This window comes from Panthera pardus, unplaced genomic scaffold (genome assembly GCF_024362965.1).
Source record: "Panthera pardus isolate Hobbes unplaced genomic scaffold, ASM2436296v1 HiC_scaffold_8, whole genome shotgun sequence".
Lineage (NCBI taxonomy): Eukaryota > Metazoa > Chordata > Mammalia > Carnivora > Felidae > Panthera > Panthera pardus.
The window spans coordinates 56,705,648-56,732,625 of record NW_026527013.1 but is presented as its reverse complement, the minus strand read 5'-3'; the positions used below and the strand labels follow the sequence as shown (position 1 = coordinate 56,732,625).

At 47.9% G+C, this 26,978-nt stretch overlaps 1 protein-coding gene and 1 long non-coding RNA gene across 5 annotated transcripts in view; one reads left to right on the top strand and one right to left on the bottom strand.

The window, feature by feature from the left end:
• Window positions 1-26,978, bottom strand: part of IQSEC1 (IQ motif and Sec7 domain ArfGEF 1) — a 425,063-nt gene that overhangs the window by 258,325 nt on the left and 139,760 nt on the right. The window lies entirely within an intron of this gene.
• Window positions 21,175-26,723, top strand: LOC109261542 (uncharacterized). Its single transcript, XR_008420195.1, has 2 exons — window positions 21,175-21,405; window positions 24,734-26,723. It is a non-coding gene; the product is annotated as an uncharacterized LOC109261542 (long non-coding RNA).

Below are 26,978 nucleotides of genomic sequence, written 5' to 3'. Positions count from 1 at the left end.
CCTGCGTTGACTTTAGTGTTAAGAGGCCACCCCAATAAACTCCCCCTCGCACACAGGCCAGCAGGCCTCTTTTCATGCAGTTCTGTAAAACGTTGAGCTGAGGGTTTAGAATCACAAGGCTGGGAGGGGCCTGTCTGACCAAGCAGGGCGGGTGGGCGAGCACCAAGGATTCACCCAGAAAACCTCAGCCAGCAAAGTGTCAGGCCGCCAGGAGAGCTGCCGCCAGGGATTGAGTGGGTTTAGAGGAAATCGATTAAGTGGATTCATCCAGCTGCCTCCGGGACGGCAGGCCCTGGAGGGGGGCTGTATGTGTGAAAGATGGAGTGTCCCAGCCGCCTGGACCCGCCCCTTCTCCAAACCAGGTGGCGAGACATGGCTTTGAAATAGGAACACTGGCATTCAAAGCTGGCTCCATCTCTTAGTCATCAAAAGGAAAATGAGCCTCAGTTTTCTTATCTGTAAACTGGGACTCTTGAAAGCCCTCCCTCTTAGGGTGGGGTGGGGGGGGGATTAAGCGAGGTAACACCGGGTTAGCTCGGAAGCTGGTTGGGGCTGAGTGTGCTCCCAGACACGCTATCATTGCTGTCGTGATCCCTGTCTTCCAGGGCAGGGTCGGAATGCTTTCTCCATAAAGCATTTTGCTCCGCCTTTGTGTCTGCCACAACTCCTCGGCTCTGCTGTTCTGGTACAAAACAAACCTTAGCCATAGAGTCCGCACTCTCCAGCTCTGCTTTCTGGGTGACGGGGGTTCAGGCACCTGGGACCTGCCATGTGACACAGTCACATTTTCAGCAGTGGGCAGGGCTGTTTTCCCAACAAGTTGCACTTGGCCTTGGATCGCTAACCCTGTTCTAGGAGGCTGGCTAGGCATGAGTCCCCTGGAGTCCCCTAAATTCCCCGGGCAGAGGCTCATGTGCCCTGGAATCCATACCTCTTGGCCCCCAAGCAGTGGGGCAATTAGTAAATCGTGCCCCTGGGGGCCTTGCAGCTAAGACCCGAGTGAGTGGCGCTCTGTCCCTTATTCAAACTACCAGGAAACCCAGTCGTGGGAGACGGGGGATTCGCCCAGGTCACACAAACTCAGTTCAGACTTCCTGGGGCACTGTGACCTGCTCTTCATCACTGTCAGTGACAAGGGAAAGGCCTCAGGTGGGAGGGGTGTGTGGGCAGGAGGACCTGTTGGGTCACGCTAGCCCCGCCTGTCAAGGAGCAGCTCTGGGTGACACATGGCCCACGTGTGTCACCTTTCAGCTCATAAGAGAAGGTCCCTTTGGAAGCACTGGCTTCTGTCCTTCGATGGAGAGCCGACTGCGTGCCAAGCACAGCAACCCTACGAGTCAGGTTGGGAAAGCCGGGCACAGAGAGGTCAGGGCAGTTTCCAGGTCACACAGCAGGTAGGGGCAGAGCTGGGGTCTGATGCAGACCTGATGCCCAGGCCCACACTCTCTACTTCCCCAGGAGCCATCATGACACATGCCAGTGTCCCTCGGAGAGGTACCAGCTATCAGCCCCGGGAGCCATCCCTGACCAACAACCAGGCAGTCATAAAAGGGAGGAAGGACAGGGACGTCTCCTGGGTGCCAGGCTGGGTTTGAATCCTGGCTCTGTCTCCGGGTGAGTCGCCAAGTCCTCCTGTCCCCATGGTGCTGAAATCAGCAACTACTTTTTAAAAAAATTTTTCTAATTAACGTTTTTTTACTTAGTTTTGAGAGAGAGAGAGAGAGAGACACAGAGCGTGAGCGAGGGAAGGGCCAGAGAGAGAGGGAGACACGGAATCTGAAGCCAGCTCCAGGCAGTGAGGCGGCTCTGCCAGTGAGGCGGAGACCTAGCGGCCTGCAGGACACTGCACCCTGCCCAGGAGGCTGATTTTGGGGTGGTGGTGGTGGTGAAGGGGTGCCCCTGCATGTCCACAAGGAGGCCACCAGGTGGGGGCACAGGGGCTGCGCATATCCTGAATCTGGACCCTGTCTCGGGGCTCCCGGCCCTCAGCCCATCTCTAGTCAAGCGACTTTAACCAAGGGCCAGGAACTAGGCCGCAGGGGCCAAATCCAGACTTTGAAAGAATTAATTTTCACATTCAACATTGGGAAAGTTCAGATGGAAACCCAGGTGTGGCGATTTTAGCGGTGGCTGTGTGATCTGACATGAGAAGATCTAGCTGGGGAGGAGCCAACAAGGAGGGAGAGCGTGCAAGTTGTTTTTGCATCTTGCATCCATGAAATACAGCCAGATCAATTCCAAACCATCCTGCACACCTAGAAAACTGATTTGAGTATTAACACAACAACATGCACAACCTGAACCACAGAACTCAGCAGGTACACGACACGGAGAGGCGAACTGGGGGGAGAGAGAAGCCGCGGAGGGCAGGGAGCTGTTTTTGCATGTAGAGAGAGGATGGAGACGCGGGCGGGGGGGTGAGGTACGGGAAAAGCACTCCCCCCCCCAAAAGCATTTGGAGAGAAAGTGAAAAAGTGGAAACAGCCACAGTGACTGAACTAAAAAGGGAGAAAGGAGAAAGGAGAGGGCTTAAATTCCATTAAGATGCTATAAACAGGTGGAACGCAGAGCCTGGAAGTCCGCAGCTCAATACCTGGCAGTGCTCTGGTGGGAAGGGCAAATCCCCAGGAGGAGAGTGAAGTCCAGAGGGTCTTCGAGCCACAGGGGAGAGGCGGTTCCCCTGCTGGGAGGACATCTGGTAGAGGCGACGCGGCCCCCACAGAGGCAAAGGTACCAGCAGACCCTGGAGAACAACCGTATTCGCCGGTGCTGGAACAAGGTTGTCAAGGGTGAAGCCTGGCGCCAGAATTGTGTCGTGATTTTGCATAATCCCTGAAATGCTGCCGCTATATGATTGCGTGAACTTTTTCTGGGGCGGGCTGGCACCCGGTCGCAGTCTCTGCGCATCAGCAGCAGCACGGTCCTGTGAACGTTCCTGGGTGCGGTTGGCACCTGGCCATTGCTCAGTGAGACTCTCCCGCAGAAAGTCTCAGTGGGTCAAAGCCACAGACCCTCAGAAGTGAGGGGTCGGGAAACACTGCTGCATCTGAGATAAAACTCAGGAGGGAGGTGCCGCCTGGCAACCTGACGGCTTGGTCACGGACAGTGTAAAAGCAGGCAGTGAATGGAAGCTGGAGACAAAGGACAGGTGTGCGACTGCTGGTTGGGGAGAGCAGAGTTCCCATACTAGAGACTGGGTAGCCGGGAGTTGCCATTTTCACCCCTCCCGCGCATGAGCATACATACCTACAAGCGCCACAACAATCCACCCCAGTAAGCTAAGCAGCGTCATCTAGTGGAGAATGGAGCCGTTACACTAAGCCCCGCCCAACTGGGCCAACCTCGCTCTTCAGGAACACCACAAGTCTCTGCTTGCTTAGTTTATGGACTATAAAGTGCTTCATAGTTTGACTTCTAGAGAAAAAGGATGTAATTTCAACCATATTTCAGGCTGTTTGCTGGTCCATCTATTCCATTTTCTTTTTCTTTTTTTGTTTCTTTTCTTTTTCTTGACTACAGGAAGAGAAAAAATTTATTTTTATTTTCAATTTTTATTAAAAATATTTTTCTTTAATTTTTCTTTCTACTATACTTTTTACTTTTTTGTAAGTTTTCAAATTCTATTTTACTTCCATCATTTCATTTTATTCTATATTCATTTTTCATTCTATATTCATTTTTTTCAAATTTTCAAATGTTTTCCTTCCCCCTCCCTTTTTTTCCCCTCCAATCTATCAATCTCATTTCAAGAACCAGAACAAAACACACCTAGGATCTAGCATCATTTATTTGATTTGTGTGTGTGTGTGTGTTTAATTTTTAATTTTATATTTTTTACATGATTAATTCTTCTTCTTCCTTGAAAATGACAAGACGAAGTTATTCACCCCAAAAGAAAGAGCAGGAAGAAACGACAGCAAGGGACTTTAACCGACACAGACCCAATCAAGATGTCTGAATCAGAATTTAGAATCACGATAATAAGAATACTACCTGGAGTCGAAAATAGATTAGAACCCCTTTCTGCACAGATAACAGAAGTTAAATCTAGTCAGGATGAAATAAAAAATGCTATACTGAGCTGCAATCTTGAAAGGATGCCATGGTGGCAAGGATGGATGAGGCAGAGAAGTGATTCAGGGATACAGAGGACAAACTTATGGAGAATAATGAAACAGAAAAATAGAGGGAGACCAAGGCAAAAGAGCACAATTTAAGAATTAGAGAAATCAGTGACTCATTAAAAAGGAACAACATCAGAATCATAGGGGTCTCAGGAGATGAAGAGAGAGAGAAAGGGGTAGAAGGTTTAAGTGAGCAAATCACAGAAGAAAAGTGTCCTAATCTGGAGAAAGACACGGACATCAAAATCCAGGAGGTACAGAGGACTCCCATTAGATTCAACAAAAACTGACCATCAACAAGGCATCTCATAGTCAAATTCACAAAATACTCAGGCGAGGAAAGAATCATGAAAGCAGCAAGGGAAACAAGTCCTTAACCTACAAGGGAAGACAGGTCAGGTTTTCAGCAGACCTATCACCAGAAACTTGGCAGGTCAGAAAGGAGTGGCAGAATATATTCAATGTGCTGAATTGGAAAAATATGCAGCCAAAAATTCTTTATCCAGCAAGGCTGTCATTCAAAATAGAAGGAGAGATTAAAAGTCTTAGACAAACAAAAATTAAAGGAGTTTGTGACCACTAAATCAGTCCTGCAAGGAAGTTTAAGGGGGACTCTCTGAGGGGGGAAAGGATGAAAAAAAAAAAAAAGAGAGAGAGAGAGAGAGAGACCAAAAGCAACAAAGACTAGAAAGGACAAGAGAACACCACCAGAAACTCCAACTCCACAAGAAACATAATGGCAATAAATTTATATCTTTCAGTACTCACTCTAAATGTCAATGGACTAAATGCTCCAACCAAAAGACATAGGGTAACAGAATGGATAAGAAGACAAGATCCATGTATATGCTGTTTACAAGAGATCCACTTTAGAACTAAAGATATCTTCAGATTGACAGTAAGGGGATGGAGTACCATCTATCATGCTAATGGCTGACAAAAGAAAGCCAGAGTAGCCATACTTATATCAGACCATCTAGACTTTAAAATAAAGACTGTAACAAGAGATGAAGAAGAGCATTATATCATAATGAAGGGTCTATCCACCAAGAAGACCTAACAATTGTAAAGATTTATGCTCCAAATGTAGGAGGACCCAAATATATAAGTCAATTAATCACAAACAGAAAGAAACTCATTGATAATAATACCATCATAGTAGGGGACTTCAACACCCCACTTACAACAATGGACAGATCATCTAAACAGAAAACCAAGAAGTAAACAATGGCTTTGAATGACACACTGGACCAGATGGACTTAACAGATATATTCAGAAAATTAAATCCTAAAGCAACACGGGGTGCCTGGGTGGCTCAGTCAGTTATGCGTCCGACTTCGGCTCAGGTCATGATCTCGTGGTCCGTGAGTTCGAGCCCCATGTCGGGCTCTGTGCTGACAGCTCAGAGCCTGGAGCCTGCTTCAGATTCTGTGTCTCCCTCTCTCTCTAATCCTCCCCCATTCATGCTCTGTCTCTCTCTGTCTCAAAAATAAAGAAACGTTAAAAAAAATTTAAATCCTAAAGCAACGGAATATACATTCTTCTCCAGTGCGCTCAGAATTTGCTCCAGAATAGATCATGTACTGGGACACAAATAAATCCTCAACAAACACAAAAAGATCGAGATCATAACATGGATAGTTTCAGACCACAATGCTGGGAAACTCAAAATCAACCACAAGAAAAAAATGTGGAAAGATAACAAATACTTGGAGACTAAAGAACATCCTACTGAAGAATGATTGGGCCAACCAAGAAGTTGAAGAGGAAATTTAAAAGTACATGGAAGCCAATGAAAATAACACCACAGCCCAAAACCTCTGGGACACTGCAAAGGCGGTCATAAGAGGGAAGGATATAGCAATCCAGGCCTTCTGACAGAAGGAGGAAAGGTCTCAGATACACAACCTAACCTTACACCTTGAAGAGCTGGAAAAAGGACAGCAAGGAAAACCCAACACCAGAAGACAGGAAATAATAAAGATTAGAGCAGAAATCAATGCTATTGAAACCAAAAAACAAAACAAAACAAAACAAAAACCCAGTAGAACAGATCAATGAAACCAGAAGCTGGTTCTTTGAAAGCATTAACACAATTGATAAACCACTAGCCAGTTTGACCAAAAAGAAAAAGGAAAGGACCCAAATAAATAAAATCAGGAATGAAACAGGAGAGATCACAACCAACACAGCAGAAATAAAAACAATTAAGAGATTATTATGAACAATTATACGCCAATAAAATGGGCACTCTCGAACAAACGGACAAATTCCCAGAAACATATAAATACCAAATCTGAAACAGGAAGAAATGGAAAATTTGAACAGACCCATAACCAGTAAAGAAATCTAAATAGTAATCAAAAATCTTCCCCAAAACAAGAGTCCAGGGCCAGATGGCTTTCCAGGGGAATTCTACCAAACATTTAAGGAAGAGTTAACACTTATTCTCTTGAAGCTGTTCCAAAAAAATAGAGGAGTGGAAGGAAAACTTCCTTTCTATGAGGCCAGCATTACCTGGATCCAAAACCAGATAGAGACCCCACTAAAAAGGAGAACTATAGACCAATTTCCCTGCTGAACATGGATGCAAAAGTCCTCAACAAGGTATTAGCCAACAGGACCCAACAATACATTAAAAAAATTATTCGCCACGACCACGTGGGATTTATACCTGGGATGCAGGGCTGGTTCAATATCTGCAAACAATAGATAGGATTCATCACCTCAATAAAAGAAAGGACAAGAATCACATGATCCTCTCAATAGATGCAGAGAAAGCATTTGACAGCATCCTTTCTTGATAAAAACCATCAAGAGAGTAGGGATAGAAGGATCACACCTTGAGATCATAAAAGCCATATATGAAAGACCCAATGCTAATATCATCCTCAATGGGGGAAAACTGAGAGCTTTCCCCCTAAGGTCAGGAACAGGGCAGGGATGTCCACTCTCACCATTTTTATTCAACATAGTATTGAGAGTCTTAGTCTCAGCAATCAGACCACACAAAGAAATAAAATGTATCCAAATCAGCCAGGAGGAGGTCAAACTTTCACTCTTTGCAGATGACATGATACTCTATATGGAAAACCCAAAAGATTCCATCAAAAAACTGCTAGAACTGACCCATGAGTTCAGCAAAGTCACAGGATATAAAATGAATGCACAGAAATCAGTTGCATTCCTATACACCAACAATGAAGCAACAGAAAGAGAAATCAAGGAATCGATCCCATTTACAACTGCACCAAAAACCATGAAACACCTAGGGATAAATCTAACCAAAGAGGTGAAAAATATATACACTGAAAACTATAGAAAGCTTATGAAAGAATTTGAAGAAGACACAAAGAAATGGAAAAATATTCCATGGTCCTGGATAGGAAGAACAAATATTGCTAAAATGTCAATGCTATCCAAAGCAATCTACATAGTCAATGCAATCCCTATCAAAATAACACCAGCATTCTTCCTAGAGCTAGAACAAAGAATCTTAAAATTTGTATGGAACCACAAAAGACCCCGAAGAGCCAAAGCAATCTTGAAAAAGAAAACCAAAGCGGGAGGCATCACAATCCCAGACTTCAAACTTTATTACAAAGCTGTAATCATCAAGACAGTGTGGTACTGGCACAAAAACAGACCCTCAGATCAATGGAACACAATAGAGAACCCAGAAATGGAGCCACAAATGTATGGCCAACTAATCTTTGACAAAGCAGGAAAGAATACCCAATGGAATAAAGACGGTCCCTTCAGCAATTGGTGCTGGGAAAACTGGACAGCGACATGCAGAAAAATGAACCTGGACCACTTTCTTACACCATACACAAAACTAAACTCAAAATGGATGAAAGACCTAAACATAAGACAGGAAGCCATCAAAATCCTCCAGGAGCAAGCAGGCAAAAATCTCTTTGATCTTGGCCACAGCAACTTCGTACTCAGCACGTCTCTGGAGGCAAGGAAACAAAACGCAAAAATGAACTACTGGGGCCTCATCAAAAGGAAAATTCTGCACAGCGAAGGAAACAATCGGCAAGACTTAAAGGCAACCAACAGAATGGGAGAAGATATTTGCAAATGACGTATCAGATAAAGGGTTAGTATCCAAAACCTATAAAGAACTTATCCAACTCAACACCCAAAAACCAAACAATCCAGTGAAGAAATGGGCAAAAGACATGAATAGACGCTTCTCCAAAGAAGACATCCAGATGGCCAACCGAAACATGATAAAATGCTCAACATCACTCATCATCAGGGGAATACAAATCAAAACCACAATGAGAGAACACCTTATACCTGTCAGAATGGCTAACCTTAACAACTCAGGCAACAACAGATGTTGGCGAGGATGCGGAGAAAGAGGATCTCTTTTGCATTGTTGGTGGCAATGCAAGTTGCTGCAGCCACTCTGGAAAACAGTATGGAGTTTCCTCAAAAAATTAAAAATAGAACTACCCTACGACCCAGCCATTGCACTACTAGATATTTATCCAAGGGATACAGGTATGCTGTACTGAAGGGACACATGCACGCCAATGTTTACAGCAGCACTGCCGACAATAGCCAAAGTATGGAAAGAGCCCAAATGTCCATCTCTGGATGAATGGATAAAGACGTGGTATATACATACAATGGAGTATTACTCGGCAATCAAAAAGAATGAAATCTTGCCATTTGCAACTACGTGGATGGAACTAGAGGGTATTATGCTAAGTGAAGTTAGTCAGTCAGAGAAAGACAAATTCCTATAACTTCACTCCTATGAGGACTTTCAGATACAAAACAGAGGGAAGGGAAGCAAAAATAACATAAATACAGGGAGAGAGACAAAACATAAGAGACTCTTATACCTGGAGAACAAACAGAGGGTTACTGGAGGGGTTGTGGGAGGGGGGATGGGCTAAATGTGTAAGGGGCATTAAGGAATCTATATTGTTGCACTATATGCTAACTAACTTGCATATAAAGTCAAAAAAATAAATATAAACAGAAAAAGAAGATCCAGATGCTTGGGGGACATTCCCTCCGGACCGCTCTCTTCTGGGGCTGAGCTGGAGCCATCCTGTGGACAGAGCTTGTCCCCCTCCACAGTCCCCACTGCTCCCTAAGCTCCCCCTGCCTCTCCAGACTCGGCCCCTGGAGTCATCTGAGTCTGCTGTCCTCCCTGCTGCCTCATGGAGCTTCACTTCCTCATCTGGGCATGAACCACAGCCATGTCAGCCTGCCCCAGTCCCTGGCCAGGGGTCTCAATGGGCTGAGAAGGTAGCCCTCAAGGCCGGCCCTGCAGAAGCAGCTGAGAAGGGGAGGAGGTGGGCCAGGAGTTGGGAACAAGGGCTCTGGGAAGTGTCCCCAAGGTATGCCATGGCTTCTGACTTCCCAAGATCCACCCTAACAGTCCCTCATACAGCCCTCCATCAGGCATTTGCAGACCCCAGCCAGTGGGTGTCTGTGGTCCCAAGGTCAACACTGAGGGCACACAGCAGCAGACGCCCGGCCCAGCGCTCCAGTTCTGGCATGTATAGCTCATGTATGGCACATGTGCTCATGTATAGCACAGCATCCTGTGCTGTGAGGTGGCTGTGGCCAGGCCCACTTGCAGGGAGACAAGGGGCTTGCCCGAGGTCATGCACACTAATAGGGGTTAGAACCTCAGTCTGCCAGTCTATAAAGCTGCCCCTCAAAAAGCAGACCATGTCCCCAGGAGACTGGTCATCAGGCAGTTACAATCAGGTGATTTGAGTATAGATGGGGTGAGTGTGTCAGGGTGGGGGGTGGGCAGGCAGGGTCGGAAGAGCAGAGTCCTGAAGGGGGAGGGGCTTTGCTAGGTGCTGAGGACCCAGCTTGTGCAAAGGCCCAGGGGTGGGATGCAATGGGGGCGACCGGGCTCGTATGCTAAGGCAGGAGCAGCGGAGTGGGACAGAAGGTGACGCTGGGCGCACTCGCCCCCATGTGTGGAAGCCCCCAGATTCCCCCCTCCTCCCGGCTCCACCCACGTCCTGGCAGCCCTGTCTCCACGTCTCCATCTGTCTCCTGCCCTGAGGCCCGGCCCCCTAGCTGTCTCCTCAGCGTCCTGAGCTGCCACACATGGGGAAGCTGTCCTGTCTTGGCTCAGACACAACAGATGGATTCCCGCCCTTGAAGTGATAATTAGTTTCTCATTACCGAGAGGTACCATTCTGACATGTCCTCAAAGTTTAAAATAAATTAAAATTGGAAAAAAAAATCCAGACTCTTAATGGTGTAAATGAGCATGGGAGTAAGAGAAGGTCCCTCGGCTCCTATTAATGATGGAGCCCTTCTGGTCCTAGAGAGAAGGAGGAGGTGGGCTTGACCCACAGGTGGCCTGTGTCTATTCGGTATTCTATCTATCGTCACATTTTTCTCAGCCCGTTTTTGCATCTGGCCCAGAGCCCTTAGAGAGCTCACGGACTGGAGAGGAACCAGGGTGATCACAGCCCTGTGCCGGAGGGGTCTCGGTGAGGCCAGAGGGGGCTGTGGAAGGCGGTGGGAATCAAGAAGGGCTTCGAGGAGGAGGGTCTCCCAGGATGAGCCATCATCTGGCCACAGGGAAGCAATGGGAATACATGATGGAATGAGTAAGTGAATGAATGAATGAACGAATGAACAAATGGGTGCCCATCCAACAGAGAGCAAGAAGGAGCAGCCAGCCCAGGCCCGGGTGGAAACGCGAGGCATCCTGAGTGGGAGGGCTGTAGTGTGATAACTGCCACACACCTGTCCTTATGGCCCTCTCGCTGCCACACCTAGCCTGAGCCGGCTGCATGGGAGCCCTGCTCTGTCCTCTGCTCCGGGACACTGCTCATCATTCCTAGCAACATCCCCCAGGGTGGCCTCAGTATCCCCACGTGTACTTGTACCTGCCCCCTGGGGGTTGGCTGAGTTCAACAGATTGATAACGCAGACTCGCATTAATTAGCTAGAAAGGTGAAACCAAGGAGTACCGAATGCACAAAATACAGACTCGAGACAAAGCTAAGATTCCACACTAATAATTAAGACATGGGCATCCCGCTGCAGCCTCAGGGCCTTTGCACTTGCTCTTCTCGCAACCTGGAACTCTGCCCAGTGTATCACTTGCTCCCGAAACACCTTTAGGAACTGCGTCCAACATCCTTCCTGATTTTATTTTTCTCCACTCTATACGCCACCACCTGACTTCGCGTACACATCACTTCTTTTTTTTTCATCTCTCCCACTAGACCGTTGGCTACATGAGAATGGAGACCCCTGCTGGCTTGAGCCACCGCTGTGCCCTGGTGTCTGGAACCAGCCCGGCATGCGAGGGCCTCAGTGAATGTGCCCCAGGTGAGTGAATGTTGTAGACCACAAACCAGAATGTCCTGGGTAGTGCTGAGGGCTGTTTATTCACCCTTTATTGACCCCCTACGTGTGCCTGGCACCGACCTAGGTGTAGACACAGCAATGAATGAGACAAAACAAGCAAACAAACAAACAAACAACAACCCCCAGATACCTCTGTGCCCTGCTCCTGAGGCAAAGACACCGTGGAGGGCAGACAGTGAGCACACTGTGTTAGAAGGGGCATGCGCGGCAGAGGAAAGGCAGGAGTCAGGAGGCTCAGAAGTGCCAGGGTGGGGCTGGAAGAGGCTGGGGGCCAGCCACGGCTGGGGCATGGGGGAACAATCATGGGAGAAGAGATTGCACAGGACCTGGTGCCCTTGTGCATGAGGACTCTTCCTCCGGATGGGGGAGCCGTGCCTGGGTGCTTGAGCAGGGGTGGAGCCCTGAATGCCCCGAAGGGATGAAGTTGGTACTGGCAAGGGAGACTAGGGGTGGGGGACGCTGTGACTGGGGGTTGGGTAGGCGGGGATGGTTCCTCCGAGAAGGTGACACGTAAGATGAGGCCAGTGTGCGTGCGTCTGTCTGCCTGACAGGTCGCGTGCTGAGTCACTTTGACTTGACCTCTCTGGCTTGTCACCACCCCCTCCCGCCCCCAGGAAGAATCCTCCTTCTAGGGGCCCACTCGCCAAATAGAAACGACCAACGCAGAGCCCACACCCCCCCACCTCCTTTCAGGCTGTCAGACTCTCCGACTCCGGGCCACTGTCTACCTGGCGTAATCACCCCCGGGCCAGGTACCAGATCATTCGGGACAGCTCCCACCCAGGCCCCAGGGTCCTGAAATTATCCACACTAGCCAATCCTAAGCGTGTCACCTGCCTTGCTCGTTCCCTCCTGCAGAAACCACAAGTAAGGCGCCTGTCATAATTGTCCCTCCTCCTGGGGTTTCTTCACGTGGCCCTGCACAGTGTGGCGTGCCCCTTCCTCCTGGGAACCGTGAGTAACAAACTCTTCTCAAAGGCATCGTCTCCTGATCTGTAGGCCTTACTGAACCTCAGATTTTCTCTAGACACACTTTATTTTAAAGCGGCACTACCAGACCCTTTGCAGACAATTAAGAGTAACAAACAAATGGACTGTATACGTTGTCATGACATCTTCAGCAAAGTTAATGTTATTAGAAGTCCTTCCCCCCCATAAGATGCAGGTTCCGTAAGAGCGGAGGGCGTATAGGAAATGACCCTGAGCAGACCAGGCACCTGTGAAGTCCTTGGTATCTGTCTCCCCAGACTGAGAGCTCAGGCCCAGTCGTCCCCAAGTCCCGGGCTCCACCTTCCTACCGTGCTTGCTGTTTGGTCGGTTTGTCAAATTCAGCTTTTAAGCTTGTCAGCTTTGCAGGGAACTTGTCAGCTCCAAACTCATCTTTTGAGCAATAATCAAGTTACACCGTGCGCGAGACGGCCTGTTCCCAGAGTTATTTAATTAGAATTCGCAGCTATTAGCGGGGCGAGAGTCAGCACAGCCTATTTCAAAGCCAGCTACCTCTCTGGCGGAGGGTGGGAATGCACGGTGTGGGAGGGAAGAGGATGAAGTCCCTGAAGATACGAGGTGGACTCCTTACGTTGGGAGCGTGGAGCCTCTTGTATTTCCAGGGAAGCCCCTGAAGAGGGGAGGGCTAGAGCCGAGCTTGGCTGTTCACCCCACGGAAGGAAGGGCTGAGAATTTCGGAGGGCTGTGGTTCTGGGAGCAGCCTGGCCCAAAGGAAGCACACGGAAAAGTCTGCCCCAAGACTGCTGTCCTGGTTACGACAAGGTTCAGCTGCTGTCACGGAGGTGCCCCGCATGAGTTTGCATCTCTCTCCGGCTCAGTCTACAGGCAGACGGTCCAGGGCTGGCCTGGCAGGGCTGCCCCAGGAAGCTCCTCTCCCCAAAGCCCTGTCATCCCAGAGGAGCCGCCCTGGGGCCAGGGTGGGAGTTTGCGTTCCCAGCAGCAGGACAGGGAGAGAAGCAGAAAGGGCCTGGTTCTCTGCTAGGAGACACCCCAGAAGGACAAATCGCTTCCCGTCCCATCCAGCGGGGAGAGTCTGGTCACTCAACTGGCCCTGCCGCAGAGGATGCCGGGAACCCTAGGGTCTTGGGCGGCCACACGCGCAGTTCAAAGTCCGGTGTCTGGTTACTCCGAGTAGTGGATAATGCCACCGGGAGCCACATGGACACGTCTGCCACATCCCCTTTAATGTCCTCTCTCGGCACTGACCACTCTCTACCCTGAGTTCATGTTTTACGAGAGACTGTTCATCACACAAGCTGCATGAAGTAATTTCATAATTCAGGAAGCAGGTGAGAACCCACCAGGGGTGTCAAATCACTGAGGGACGCGATGACTGTCTCTGAAGCTCCCCACCCAGAGCCCACTGTGCACCTGCAGCCAAAGGTGTCTTGAGTCGCGGAAGTCGTCACGTTGGTCCCCACTCTTTAGAACATGAAGACTGTCCCCGAGAACCCGCTTGGACTAAGGAGACCAGAGGCAGCCAGGGGCCCTGAGCTCACAGGAGAAAGTCTCATTGGTGGAGCATCCCATGCTCCCAGCAGACTGCTTCCCAGGCCCTGAGCTAGGGGACATTCAAGTCTGGGGATGCAGAGCAAAATGCACTAGTGGGCATGGTCCTGGAAATAAGGGGTGCTGCTCCAAACGCCCACCCCTGCCTGCCTCCCCCACCTCTGTCCTGTATGTGCACAGCTTCCTTTGGTGTGAAAACCCTCCAGGTTCCTGTGGTGGGGTGGGGTGGGGGGGATCCCTCCCCATGCGGGACATGGAAAAGCTAGACTCCTACATTACAGTGGAGACTCAGCTGCAACGTTTGGGACCCCTAAGCTACTTTGGGGGCCCACCCCCACGCCATTTCCACTCCCACACAGGCTGGTTCTCAGGACTTTGTTACCCTGTTGTGAACTCTTGGTCATAAGCAACACAGGCCACAGGACCTAAATGTTCCCCTTGGCCCTTCTGAAAATGTGGGGCAATGTTAGTGTAGGAAGGTAGGATACAATCTCTACATTGCTTTCTTTTTTTTTTTTTTAATTTTTTTAATGTTTATTTATTTTTGAGAGACAGAGAGAGACAGAGCATGAGCATGGGAGGGACAGAGAGAGGGGGAGAGACAGAACCGAAGCAGGCTCCAGGGTCCGAGCTGTCAGCACAGAGCCCGACGTGGGGCTCGAACCCACAAACTGCAAGGTCACGACCTGAGCTAAATTGTGACACTTAAACAACTGAGCCACCCAGGCGCCCCACAATCTCTTCATTTCTGTAAAAAAAAAATTTGTTATAACATTTCTTTATTTTTGAGAGAGACAGAGACAGAGTGAGAGCTGGGGAGGGGCAGAGAGAGAGGGAGACACAGGATCTGGGCTCCAAGCCGTCAGCGCAGGGCCCGATGAGGAACTCGGACCCAGGAACTGCAAGATCGGGACCTGAGCCGAAGTCGGCCACTCACCGACTGAGCCACCCAGGCGCCTCCAAGGTCTGCATTTCTGCCCTGCAATACTCCCACGACAAGTCCCTTGGGTGATTTTTCCATTTAGTTGTTCTGGTGAATTCCCTAGGACTGCATCACTCCACACTCCTCCGACCGGGACATGCGCGGCCCCAATTCTGTGCGGCGAGAATGCAAACAGAGTATCTGTGATACACCTTTCTGCGGCATCAACTTCATTACGAGATTTGGAATAACGGCCTCCCTCCTCCCCACACAAAAAACACAAGAGCAGGGGAGGAGAGAGATGCCTCAGGAAAAGCAGCCCAGTCTCTAAAGCTTCACCCAGCTGCGGACAGAAGGACAGACCCGCAGCTAGGGTGGCCTCACTGCAGAGAACTCTGAGGGGTGTGCACATTCCCGTTGTCCACGGGACCGTATCTGCTTGCCCGGGCCACCGTGTCCACACGGTGCACCCACGTTGCATCACACACACCCGCGTGGGTTTGGGTCCGATTCCTGGCCAGTGTCCTGCACCTGTCCCGGGGCTTCCTGGAGCTCAGCATCTTTCGCTGCACTTAAAATGCAGGGACGGGGAACCTGGGTGGGCCTCAGTCCCTCGGCATCCCACGCGTGGTTTTGCTCAGGTCGTGATCTCACAGTTTTGTGAGTTGGAGCCCCACATCGGGCTCTGAGCTGATAGCACAGAGGCTGCTTGGGTTCTCTCTCTGCCCCTCCAGCACTCGCACTGTCCCTCTCTTTCAAAACAAGTATTTATTGAAGTTGCTTTAAACTTCGAAAATGAAACAAAACAAAACAAAATAAAATGGAGGCATGGAGCCGTGGCTCTCTCATTTGGGTTTTATTTTATTGTTTTGAAAAATCTTTTTTTTCAATCTGTATGCAGTTTCTACACAGCGGTTTTCTGGCTCTAGGGACGTGCTCCCTGGCTCCCAGCGTTCGCCGTGTGTGTCTGAGTCTGTGGTGAATGGGTCACACCTGGCCGGGCTAATGGTTCTCATGATGCTGGTTCCTACAGAAGTCAAAAGGCTCTGCTTTGAGAATATGCTGGAGCTGCAGAAGGCTGGAATGAGGCTCCAGGAGAGGGCTGGTCTCTGGGCTGGCAGGGAGACTGCCTGGACATTTTGCCTTCTGCTCTGTCATTATCTGAGGCAGCCGGGGGGTCCTCGGTGTCATGGCCTGGCTCCACATAAGGACTGAGTCCTTCCTCCTGCCCTTTATTTTCCCATCGGTCCTTCATAACGGCTTTGAACTCTGCTCTCTTGCTTGGGTGGACGCTCATCAATTTCCTCCAAAGGTTGTCTCATTTGAGGGTCGCAAATACTAGAACATAGTTGCATTCCCCGCTCGGTATTTGTCCTGGCGCCTCCCAGAAGACCCCCCCCGCCGCCCTGCCCCAGATGGCTGGAACTTGGATCGGGGAAGGGCTGTGGCTCATGGAGTCAGCAAAAAGGAAGGGCCTCACCATGATGGTGTGGCCCTCCACCTTGTGCTTCCTACAACTCCACATCCAGCAGGTCACTATCCCACCGACACTCCTCCAGCCTGTGAAGCTGTTCTGGATCTGGTCCCACCCGTCGCCCTGGCCAATCTCCTGTGCCATGTCCCCGGGCTTCCTGGAGCTCAGCATCGTTCCCTGCACTTAAAAAGCAGGGATGGGGCTCCTGGGTGGGCCTCAGTGGCTCAAGCGTCCCACTCTTGGTCTTGCTCAGGTCGCCATATCACAGTTTTGTGAGCTGGAGCCCTGCGTCGGGCTCCGAGCTGATAGCACAGAGTAGACTTGGGGTTCTCTCTCTGTCCCTCCCCACTCGCACTGTCCCTTCTCTTTCAAAACAAACATTTTTCCTTTAAAGTTAAAAAACAAAATAAAATAAAGGCACGGACACGTGGCTCTCTTATGGCTCTCATTTATTTGCATTTTTTGGGGGTTGTATTTTATTATTTTTTTTAAATACATTTTTTAATTTATTGAGATGTTTGAGAACCTGATTTTTTGGCTCTAGGGACATCCTCCCTGGCTGCCTGTATTCACTGCTGGTGTCGGAGTTTGTGGCTGGCGAGTTGAATCTGGGCCCGCTAATCGTGGTCACTATGGTAGTCCCTTCAGAGGTCAGACTACTCTGCTCTGAGGACAGGCCTGTGCTGGAACAGGTTGGGATGGGGCCCCAGCAGCAGATTCTTCTTGGTGTCCTGATCGTGGGCTGGATAGTTGTCAACGTGTACCACATGTTTTCACTCTCCAGGGACATGAAAACCAGAGCACTGTGTTCCCTGTTTTCGATATTTCGTTCCGCGTCCCAGAAGACTTCCCCCTCAAACGGCTCCAACCCGGTGGCCAAGCAGTACCAAACCACCCCCAGGCTCCAAGCGTTTGCGGAAGGGGTGTCCTCCCTTTGCTGCAGGAAGAGTCGCGGGGCAGAATAAGGGGGGCTGTCCCAGAAAGTGTGGAGTTTGTAGCCAGCAAACTGGATGCTCAGTCCAACCCCTGTGAGTTTTACCTTCAGCTTCTTTTGAAAAAGCAGTGTCTCTAGCTTTAGATACCCGCCTATCATCCCTTGTTGGTGGCAGTACTCCACCACCGATAACAGCTGGCAGAATTTGTCTGGAACCTCCTCCGTCACTTGGCCACGGTGCGTAAAATCGTCACGCAGGTTGTCTCTGCTTACGTATTCTGAAAGGAGAACCAATGTTTCCTTGGTGTTGATCACCTCAAGTGACTTGACAACACTTGGGTGACTTGAGGTCTTCATATTCTGGGCTTCACGACAAAGTCCCTGGAGGCCAGCGGGGTCCTTCTGGGTTTTCTTGATGAACGTCACATCAGACTGCTTCCTGGGGGGGACGCTGCCCTCACTGGTGATCTCGGGGATCTCGTAAATACAGAAGTCCTCCTCACCAGTGGTAATGGCCTTACGCCCCTGAAGCATGGTGACCTACTAACTATACTAACGTTAAATAATGCTAATTACACGGACTATGCTAACCAACAATACCAACCTCCAAAATTTGCCAATACTAACAATACTATGCTTATGAACTATACTAACAATATGAACTATACTAACAATATGAACTATACTAACTGTACTAAAACGCTAACACACAAAAAAAACAAATGAAAAACACACACGCGCACGCGCACACACACACTCACACACACACACACACACACACACACAAAGAAAATGAAGGGAGGAAACGAAGAAAAATTGAGAAAAAGAAAAACTAAAAAAGGAGAAAAAAAGAAAAAAGTAAAAACAGAAAAAGGCAAAAAAAAAAATTGGGAGAGAAAAGGAATAGAGAAAAAAGAAAAATGAAAGTAAAAAAATAAACAAAATGAAAAAAGAGAAGTCGAAATCAAACTAGCTAGGGTCAAAAGCCGACAGGTCACCAAAGCTTCCTGGGCTGTAAGACCAAACACCCAGCCGAGCCAGGGCCTTATATAGACAGGTCTTGCCATGACTTCACCATGGGGCTTTGTGAGGGCACAGCAAGAAATGGGCCAATTATGCAATCATGGCTGGGGATGTCTGAGACCACAGTGGTTTCCTCACTTTTTATTCCCAAAACCCCTTTATTCAATAAAAAAAAAAGACCCCCCAATGGGCTTTTTGTTTGTTTGTGTGGGCTTTTCAAGATTGATATTTACTTTGTTAGAAATCAAAATCTGTAAGATGGTTCAGTGGCCTTTTCACTTCAAGTTTAGAAAACTGTAATTTTGGCTTGTATAGACCTCGTAATGTCTACACTTAAAATACTCAGTTCCTGGTCTCAAAATGGTGCTACAACGTATAAGGAAATGTTGTGTTGTGTAAAACACGATAAGGCTCATTATTAACATCTATAAAGCTCAGAGGAACATTGCTTTTCATCATATTTTCACTGATAAGGTTGTGAGGAGATTTCTCATCAGAAACCTTGGAGGCTAGAAGGCATGGGTTGATGTGTTGAAAGCATTGAAGGAAAAAAGCTGTCAACCAAGAATCCTACATTTGGGAAAACTGTCCTTCAAAAATGAGGAAGAAATGAAGACATTCCCAGATCGACCAAAGATGAAAGCCTTGCCCTGATGACTAGACCGGCCCTGCAGTGAAGGGGGTCCTTCAGGTTGAAATGAAAGGGCACTGAACAAGTAACTCGAAGCCTTCTGAAGAAATAATCTCCGGTAAAAGTAAGCAGACAGACAATTATGAACGCTAGTACTGTTATGACTTTGGTCTGTAGCTCTACTTTTTGTTCTCTATGTTAAGAGACTGATATATTTAAAAACCTAATTATTCATCTATGCTTTTGGACACAAGATGCATAAAGATGTAATTTTGTGACATTAACAACTGAAAGAAGGTGGGGTCAGGGCTGTAAAGTAGCTGAGTTTTCATGTGTTATTGAGGTTAAGCTGGTATAAATTGACATTACAATGTTGTAACTTTAGGATGTTAAAAGCAATCCCATGGTAACCACACACAACCACACACACACACACACACACACACACACACACGCCACAGAACATACACAAAAGGAAATGAGAAGGGAATTAAAATGTTTCACTACAAAAAAAATCAACTAAATGCAAAAGAAGATAGTCATGCAGAAAATTTGAGACAGAAAGCAATTAAGGCATATAGAAAACAGAGGGCAAACCACAGAAGGAATTCCTTCCTTATCAGTAATGACTTTAAATGTAAGCAGATTAAACAGATTAGTGAAATGGATAAAAACATAGGATCCAACTATCTGTTACCTACAAGGGACTCAGATCCAAAGACACAAAAAAGTTGAACATGAAAGGAAGGAAAAAGATAATCCATGCAAATAGTAACCAAAAGAAAGGGTGGAGTGGCTGTAATAATACCAGACAAAACAGACGTTCAATCAGAAAATGTTACAAGAGACAAAGAAGGACATTTTATAGGAATTAAGAGGTTCAGTACAGCAAGAAGAAAAAATGATAAACATTTACCCACATAATGAGAGGCCATTATCGACAGAACTGAAGGGAAAAATAGTTCTATAATAATCATTGGAGCCTTCAATATCCCACTGTCAATAATGGACAGAACAACCAGACAGAAGGTAAGTAAGGACACAGAGGATTTGAAGAACACGATAGCCCAGCCAGATCTAACAGGCGGGCACGGGACCCCACCCAACAATAACGGCACGAGGGACCTTCTCTGAGACAGACTTTGCATTAGGTCACGAGTTAAGTCTCAGTAGATTTTACAAGATAGATATCATACAAAGTATCTTTTCCAACCACAAGAAGATGAAGTCAGAAATCGGTAACAGAAGGAAGAGTGGAAAATTTAAAAAGCTGTGAAAACTGAAAACACACTCTCAAAGAACCAATGTGTCGAAGAAGAAATCACAGTGGAATGCGAAAATACGTAGAGGTGAAGGGAAATGAAACACGACGCGTCAAAACTCCTGGAAAACAACAAAGCAGTGGTGAGGGGGAAATTTATAGCTGTAAACGCTCACAGTAAACATCAAGACAGATCTTAAATCAACACCATAGACGTGCAACTTAAGAAACTAGAAAAAGCCAAAGGTAGCAAAGGGAAGGAAATAATAAAGATTAGAACAGAGATAAATGAAACAGAGGGTCTTTCTACTCCTTACAGACGTCGAAAGGGTTAGAGTGCTATCAACAAGTGTAGTCCAGCTCATTGGAGAATCCAGATACAATGGACAAATCTCTAGACCTAGAAAACCTACCAAGACTAAATCACAAAGAAAGAGAAAATCGGAAGAGATTCGTACATAACTAGGGAGGAGATTGAGGCTGTAATCGAAGACCACTTGACAAAAAAAAGCCCCGGATCTGACAGCCTCACTGGTGAATTCTACCAAACATTGGAAGAATTGACACCAATCTTCTCAAACTCTTCCAAAAAATTCAGGAGAAAGAACACTTCCTAACTAATTCTATCAGGCTGGCATTGCTTTGATGCACCCTAAATATCTCTGGGCCACATTCCAGACAGTCACCAGAGGAGTTTTCGAAAATATCCAGCCACATGAGTTATTTTCTCAGCGACAAAAGAGACCTTTCTCTTGTCTGTGGAAAGAGAGGACCAGTAGTGTCTCCAGAATCAGGCTGAACATCTATGGACCTCTTCTGAGACCTTCCGTCCACAACGGATGGGCCACACCGCAGACTGGACACAGCTGAAGCGGGGCAGGGGGTGGGGTGGGGAGGGGAAAATTCACGGAGGTAACCTGGGCTTCAATTGGTCTGTCAGCTGCTTGGACCGCTTTGGGCATCTTTGAATACAACAGGCCATGTCCTCGTTGGACGCTGGGAAAGGACAATCTATCTGCACATCCAGCCCTACGGGCTGGAGTCTCCCAAACGAGGCCATCGTTTGTTTTTGGCAACTCTGCTCCACCACAATATTCATCAGACTCCTGAGAAAGACGACTGATGAAGGGATCCATAAATGGTAAGACCATCTTGCACTTAGCTGTGTTTTGTAAAAGGGAGATATTAGGAAACTGGGCCTTTAAGGTTTTGCTTGCACCCTGTTTGTGGAATGGTACGTGTGTCTATGTATGTTGTAAATGTGAGATAGTTTCTCTACCTCCGGGTGGTGGTTGTGAAAATTAATTTGTAAAAGTGCTCTACTTAGCTGGTTTGAAGGCAAGTGCTTGTAAGAACTGGGTGTTCTAGGGGTGCCTGGGTGGCTCGGTCGGTTAAGCGTCTGACTTCAGCCCAGGTCATGATCTTGTGGTCTGTGGGTTCGAGCCCCACGTAGGGCTCTGTGCTGAGGGCTCAGAGCCTGGAGCCTGCTTGAGATTCTGTGTCTCCCTCTCTCTCTAATCCTCCCCCATTCACGCTCTCTCTCTGTCTCTCTCTCTCTCTCAAAAGTAAATAAACATTAAAACAATTAAAAGAAAAAAAAGAACTGGACGTTCTAAAACTCAGAAAGATAGAAACTAACCCCAGGTGTCTTTCAAGTTCAAGTGATCTTGGATAATATTTGGTATGAAAGCTAATGTAACGTTGTTCGTTTAGTTAAAATGGACATAAGTCTTTAGAATTGCCAACATTAAATATGATAGTTTCACTCTGCTTGTGTTTACTGTAAGTCAAACCAGCTGTTGGCATTGTGACTGTCACAAAATGTGATGGAAAAGAAAAAGACGTTAGAGCCCTGTCCAATGGCTTCTGAAGCTTTATGGGCAAGTGAAGGACAGACAGACAGATGTAAATAATTTTAATAAATGTAATTAAGGCTACTTGAAAAAATAAGGGGAAAAATTCTGTATTTAATGAAAGTGAGACTGGTTATTCAAAGAGGGAAAACTTGGGGTACCTGGGTGGCTCAGTCTGTTGAGTATCCCACTCCTGACCTCTGCGCAAGTCATAATCCCAGAGTTGTGGGATTGAGCCCCGTGTCAGGCTCCAAGTGGAGCCTGCTTGAGATTCTCTGTGTCTCTCTGTGTCTCTCTCTCCCCCCCTCCCCCGCTTGTGCTCTCTCTCTCTCAAACAAAATTTAAAAAAAAAATAAAGAGGGGAAAACGTAGGACAAAATCTGAAGGAATGCGAAAGGGAAAATTGCAGAAGGTTTGCGAGAAGGGAATCTTTCAAAAGAAATGCTATGCATGGTCGGGACCGAGATTCTGGAGTTTCGCATGTAAGAAACAAGTTTATGAGGGCAGCGATCGACCCCCGGGGAAGAGAAGGGGGAGGCAGAGAACGATGTCAGGCAGAAGTTGAGCAGTGACACTTCAACGGAAGCCTTAGCCGACTCTCTGAGCAGTCCCGAAAGTTGGACTGCCCTTCGGAAGCATCCAAACTTAGGTGAAAGGGGCTGGCTCTTCGTAAGCGTCTTTGGATGTGACCACCTCGGGCAGCGGGCAATGCCCTTGGCAAGGCCGCTGTCTACAGTCACGGCGATCCCTGATGATGTCTGAGCGTCGAAGGCTGTAGGCAGCATTGCTATGGCTGGGAGACCTTGGTTCCTGCCGGAGATTCTGGTCAGCACATCCCAACACCCGTCACAAGAACTCAGACCCATGCAGTGCCCTGGATGTCCTTGTCCAAATAAGTATGTATCAACGTGGGAGGTGACACGGAGGAAGAAAGAAGGGACTGCATATCTTTTTAAAAATTCATCTCGTTGCAACGAATGAGTTTTAATATCCAAAGTACAGCGGTATAAGACTGGAATTTGGGTTTTCTCGCTGTTAATGTGACAGAGGCTTCTTAGATGATGGGTCTAAATTATCAACAGAGGTTTTTCTTTACCTTTAATCTGCCTAGAAAAACAAAGTTTCTATGTCTTGTCTTTGTCAGGTCTTTGCTTACTTAAGAAAGTTGAATCTGCTCAGTGTTAAGAGAGCTAAGGTTTGCTCACAGCTCCATTTGCCTTGCTGTCTGCATTTACCTTGAGAATCTCTTCTTGCCATCCTGGCTAAATAAGTATCCCGTTTTGTAACGATCTGTAATCCTATTTAGGCACGTGTTTTGAAACCTTCTGGTATTTCACCAACTTCCAAAAACCCAGCTTGTGAATGGAAGTCTTTTTGACGAATTAGGCTTATTCCCTGGTGTGTCAAATGACATGGGAGGCATCATCAAATAAGCGATGAGGAACCTTCTTAGGCTTTGTTGTATGGGTGATTGCTCTAAGTGTCCTAGAGATTTTATAAGATTCCTAAGGTTTTGATATGTCCTGGTATAGCGTCATCGCTTGTAATACTAACTACTGAAGTATCGTGTGTCACAGAATCTCCTTGCCAGCTGCACTGCATTGACAAATACAGCTAGCCCTCTGATCCCTTCAGGATCATAAAGCTAAGCTTAGTAAGAATTCCCAGAACTAATGGGGAAACTGCTTTCAAACAGACACTTGTGTAAACATTGCTGGTCCTCTAATGTTTGCTCTTCTAAATTTAAGTCTGCCTATGACATTTGGTAGACGTTTGGTAAATAAGTTCTTCATAAACAGATAGGAAACATTTATCCCTTTCTCCCTACCTGGTACCACCAGAATTCAAAACTCTCAGGGAGTATTCTCGTTTCTTCATGGCAGTGTATTTATTTGCAGAAGTTCGATACGAATCCGTTCTCCTTGCAACAGGACGCCACTGGAAACATTGGTCATGTTGCCAAGGCTTTGACTGGAATGTCACAGTTGAGGGAGATATGCCTAGACTCAGCTACAATCAGAGAGCTTTAAGGAACTAATTAAGGTTGACTTTCCTAGCCAATGAAGCCCCTTGGAAAACTTGCCTCGTACCTTGCTTACAAAGTTTCCAGCAGCCCTACCAGGTGAATAAGGAAGGTTGTCACTTCCTGGCAGGTGCAGGAACCTCAGGGTATTTGGGGGATCTCGAGAAGAGAGGGAGCCACCCACATCTATAGGCATGGCAGGCAAAGGCTGGTGGCCAGTATTTGGCTTGGCTTCTTGAGCCTGACAAGGCTGTTAAAAGTTCAATCTGACATTCCTTATGAAAAGTTCCAGCGAAGCAGATTGAAAAAACCAAACACCTATATGACCAATCACCGTTGTGATGGCGCTTGTGTAAACAGGCCCAGCTTCAACTGGACAATTTTACAAACAAATGTGTCCTAATTTGGCGATCTTTGGTGGAGATGAGGGTGGTTTCAGAGAGAGAGATTGTTCCAGTAACACACCTGTGAAAATGTAAGATCACAGTTCCGATGAACCGTCTTTGAGGGTTCGTTGGTTGTCTATACACCTGGGCTGGGTCCTGAATTCTTCTGGTTTCCTTGAATGTCTGACCCTGACTCTCCAAACTAAGGTTTCCAGTTTTCTCCCACTGTGTTGACTGGAAGCACTGAGAACGAAAACTGCTTTTCCCTGAAGCCCCGCAAACCGAAGCCAGACCACCCGAGGTACACGTGACAGAAAAGTGGCCCGGTGATCTAAGGGCCACTCAGAAAGATCACCAGAGACACATGGATAGCTGAGCAAGCTGATTGCAGCCTTCCCGACTGGACAAGCTGCCATCGGATCATCCAGACGTGGACGTGTTCACGGATGGGGACAGTTTCACGGGTCAAAGACAAGGAAGAGCTGGGTGCAGTGGTGACCCATCAGCTATCGTCTGCTGCGGAAGATGCCACAAAGTGGACCGACTGCCCAAGGGAACCATGCTGGCAGCCCGTCGAAGACTCCAAGACCCTCTGGAAGAGCTTTAGTGCCAAAGATAGACCTAACTACATATCAACCCCAACGTCCCTTGGAGGACCAAAGAGGAGTTAAGTAAGGAGTGGGGGTTTGGACACCGTGCTGGCATTGACACTGGCTGGAAATAGAATGAATCCTTACCCTAGAGCATCTGATGAAAGAAATAATTAGCCACATTCCTCGAAGCACCCGTTATGGGAAAGATGCCACTCTCCAGTGGATCCAGAAGTATACTGCGGGCTCCGATTTCAGCGAAATGCTACAAAAGGCAACGCTTGTGCTAAAAACAATCCTAAGACTGGGTGCCCACAAGTTCTCAAGGGTATACAACTGAGAGGCCCTAAACCTGGGGAAGACCGGCAGGCAGCCTTTCCCGGAATGCAAAGAACAATGGGAAATTCTCGGGGTTTGCTTGCATCTGCAGACACCTTTATCAACGGGGTTGAGGTTCCTCCCTGCTGTTCAGAGAAGGCCTCGGGAGTTGTCAAAATGCTTTTAAGCGAGATCATTTCTAGGTTTGGACTGCCGCTAATAATTCAGAGTGACAATGGAGTGACAACCACAGCGTCCAAGGCCTTGGCCATTCAGTGGAAATCACACGCTTCCTGGAGACACCGCGACAGTGGAAATAGGGAAAAAAATGAACTTTGGCAAAGCTCTGCCAAGAAACCCACTTCACTTGGGAACAACCCGTGCCATCTGCCCTGCTTTGGGAAAGAGTGGTCCCTAGAAGAGGGCTTGGTTTAAGCCCCTGTGGAATGTTATATGGAAGACTTTCTATGTCCTTTTCGTGACCTAGGAGTTGCTGGCGGGGCTGCCACCAGCGTTTTGGATACTATCAGGTACATCCAGTGCCTGAGTTTGCTTCCGGCAGGCTGATGTACCTCACAGATGTGTCTTCACGCTGCCTGAATCCCTTAGTGACATCCGAAGGTGTCACTAAAGATGTCAGTAAAGACCTGAAGAGCGGGAGCCCAGAGGACCAGCTCCAGCCTCACTGGACAGGTCAGACCCTGAGAGGTGCTGTTGACCCCCCACTCCCCCCGAAACTACAGGGAATTGAGCCGTGGATTCACACTTGAATGACAAGAATCCACAGGTTCCCTACACCCTGTCAGCAGGGAGGAGGTCGAAAGGGACCCGGCTCAGACCAGTGAGCCTCTGCCGGACCTGAACCTCCGACTCGGGGTAACTGGTCCAAGGGAATCAAGCCATGAGTACAACATGCTACCTGTTGTTCTCTAGTACCCCTAAAACCCTAGACACAACATGGTCCAGGAACTATTGACCAAAGGACAAAAATCCCGGTAATGCAGAACATTCCTTTCCACCCCAAAGTTTCCACTTGTCTAACCCCAGTCTTCACCCCACCTCAGCAGGAAGTAACGGCCGCGGCCAGGTCGTGGTCCCAATACCCACAAGAATGAGGACGGATCAAAAGACCCTGGGGACTGAAAAGGGTAACCAAAGGGTTAGCGGCCGCAACTTTGTACCCTGACCTTTTTCCTTTGCCACTAAGTACCCCTGACTCTCCTCCTCTAGGGAGGTGGATGTGAGGCTCGCCCTCCTGCCTCTGGAATAAACTCTTGCTTTGCTTTATACTCCATGTCTCAGTGATGGTCTTGATGCGCATCAGGCAGATGAACTTGGGTTCACTACACACGGCAGGCACTCAGTAAAGGCCGCTGAACCCACGTGGACTCTGACGCTTGGAGAGTTAAGTGTCTGGTCCGTGGTGACACAGGGTAGGACGAGGAGAAGGCTTTGATTTCAGAACTGTAGTGCCTCTACTCCCATCCACAGTGCTAAGAAGTTTCTGCTCTCCTCCCAAGGCCACCTGCTCAGCCCTCGGCACA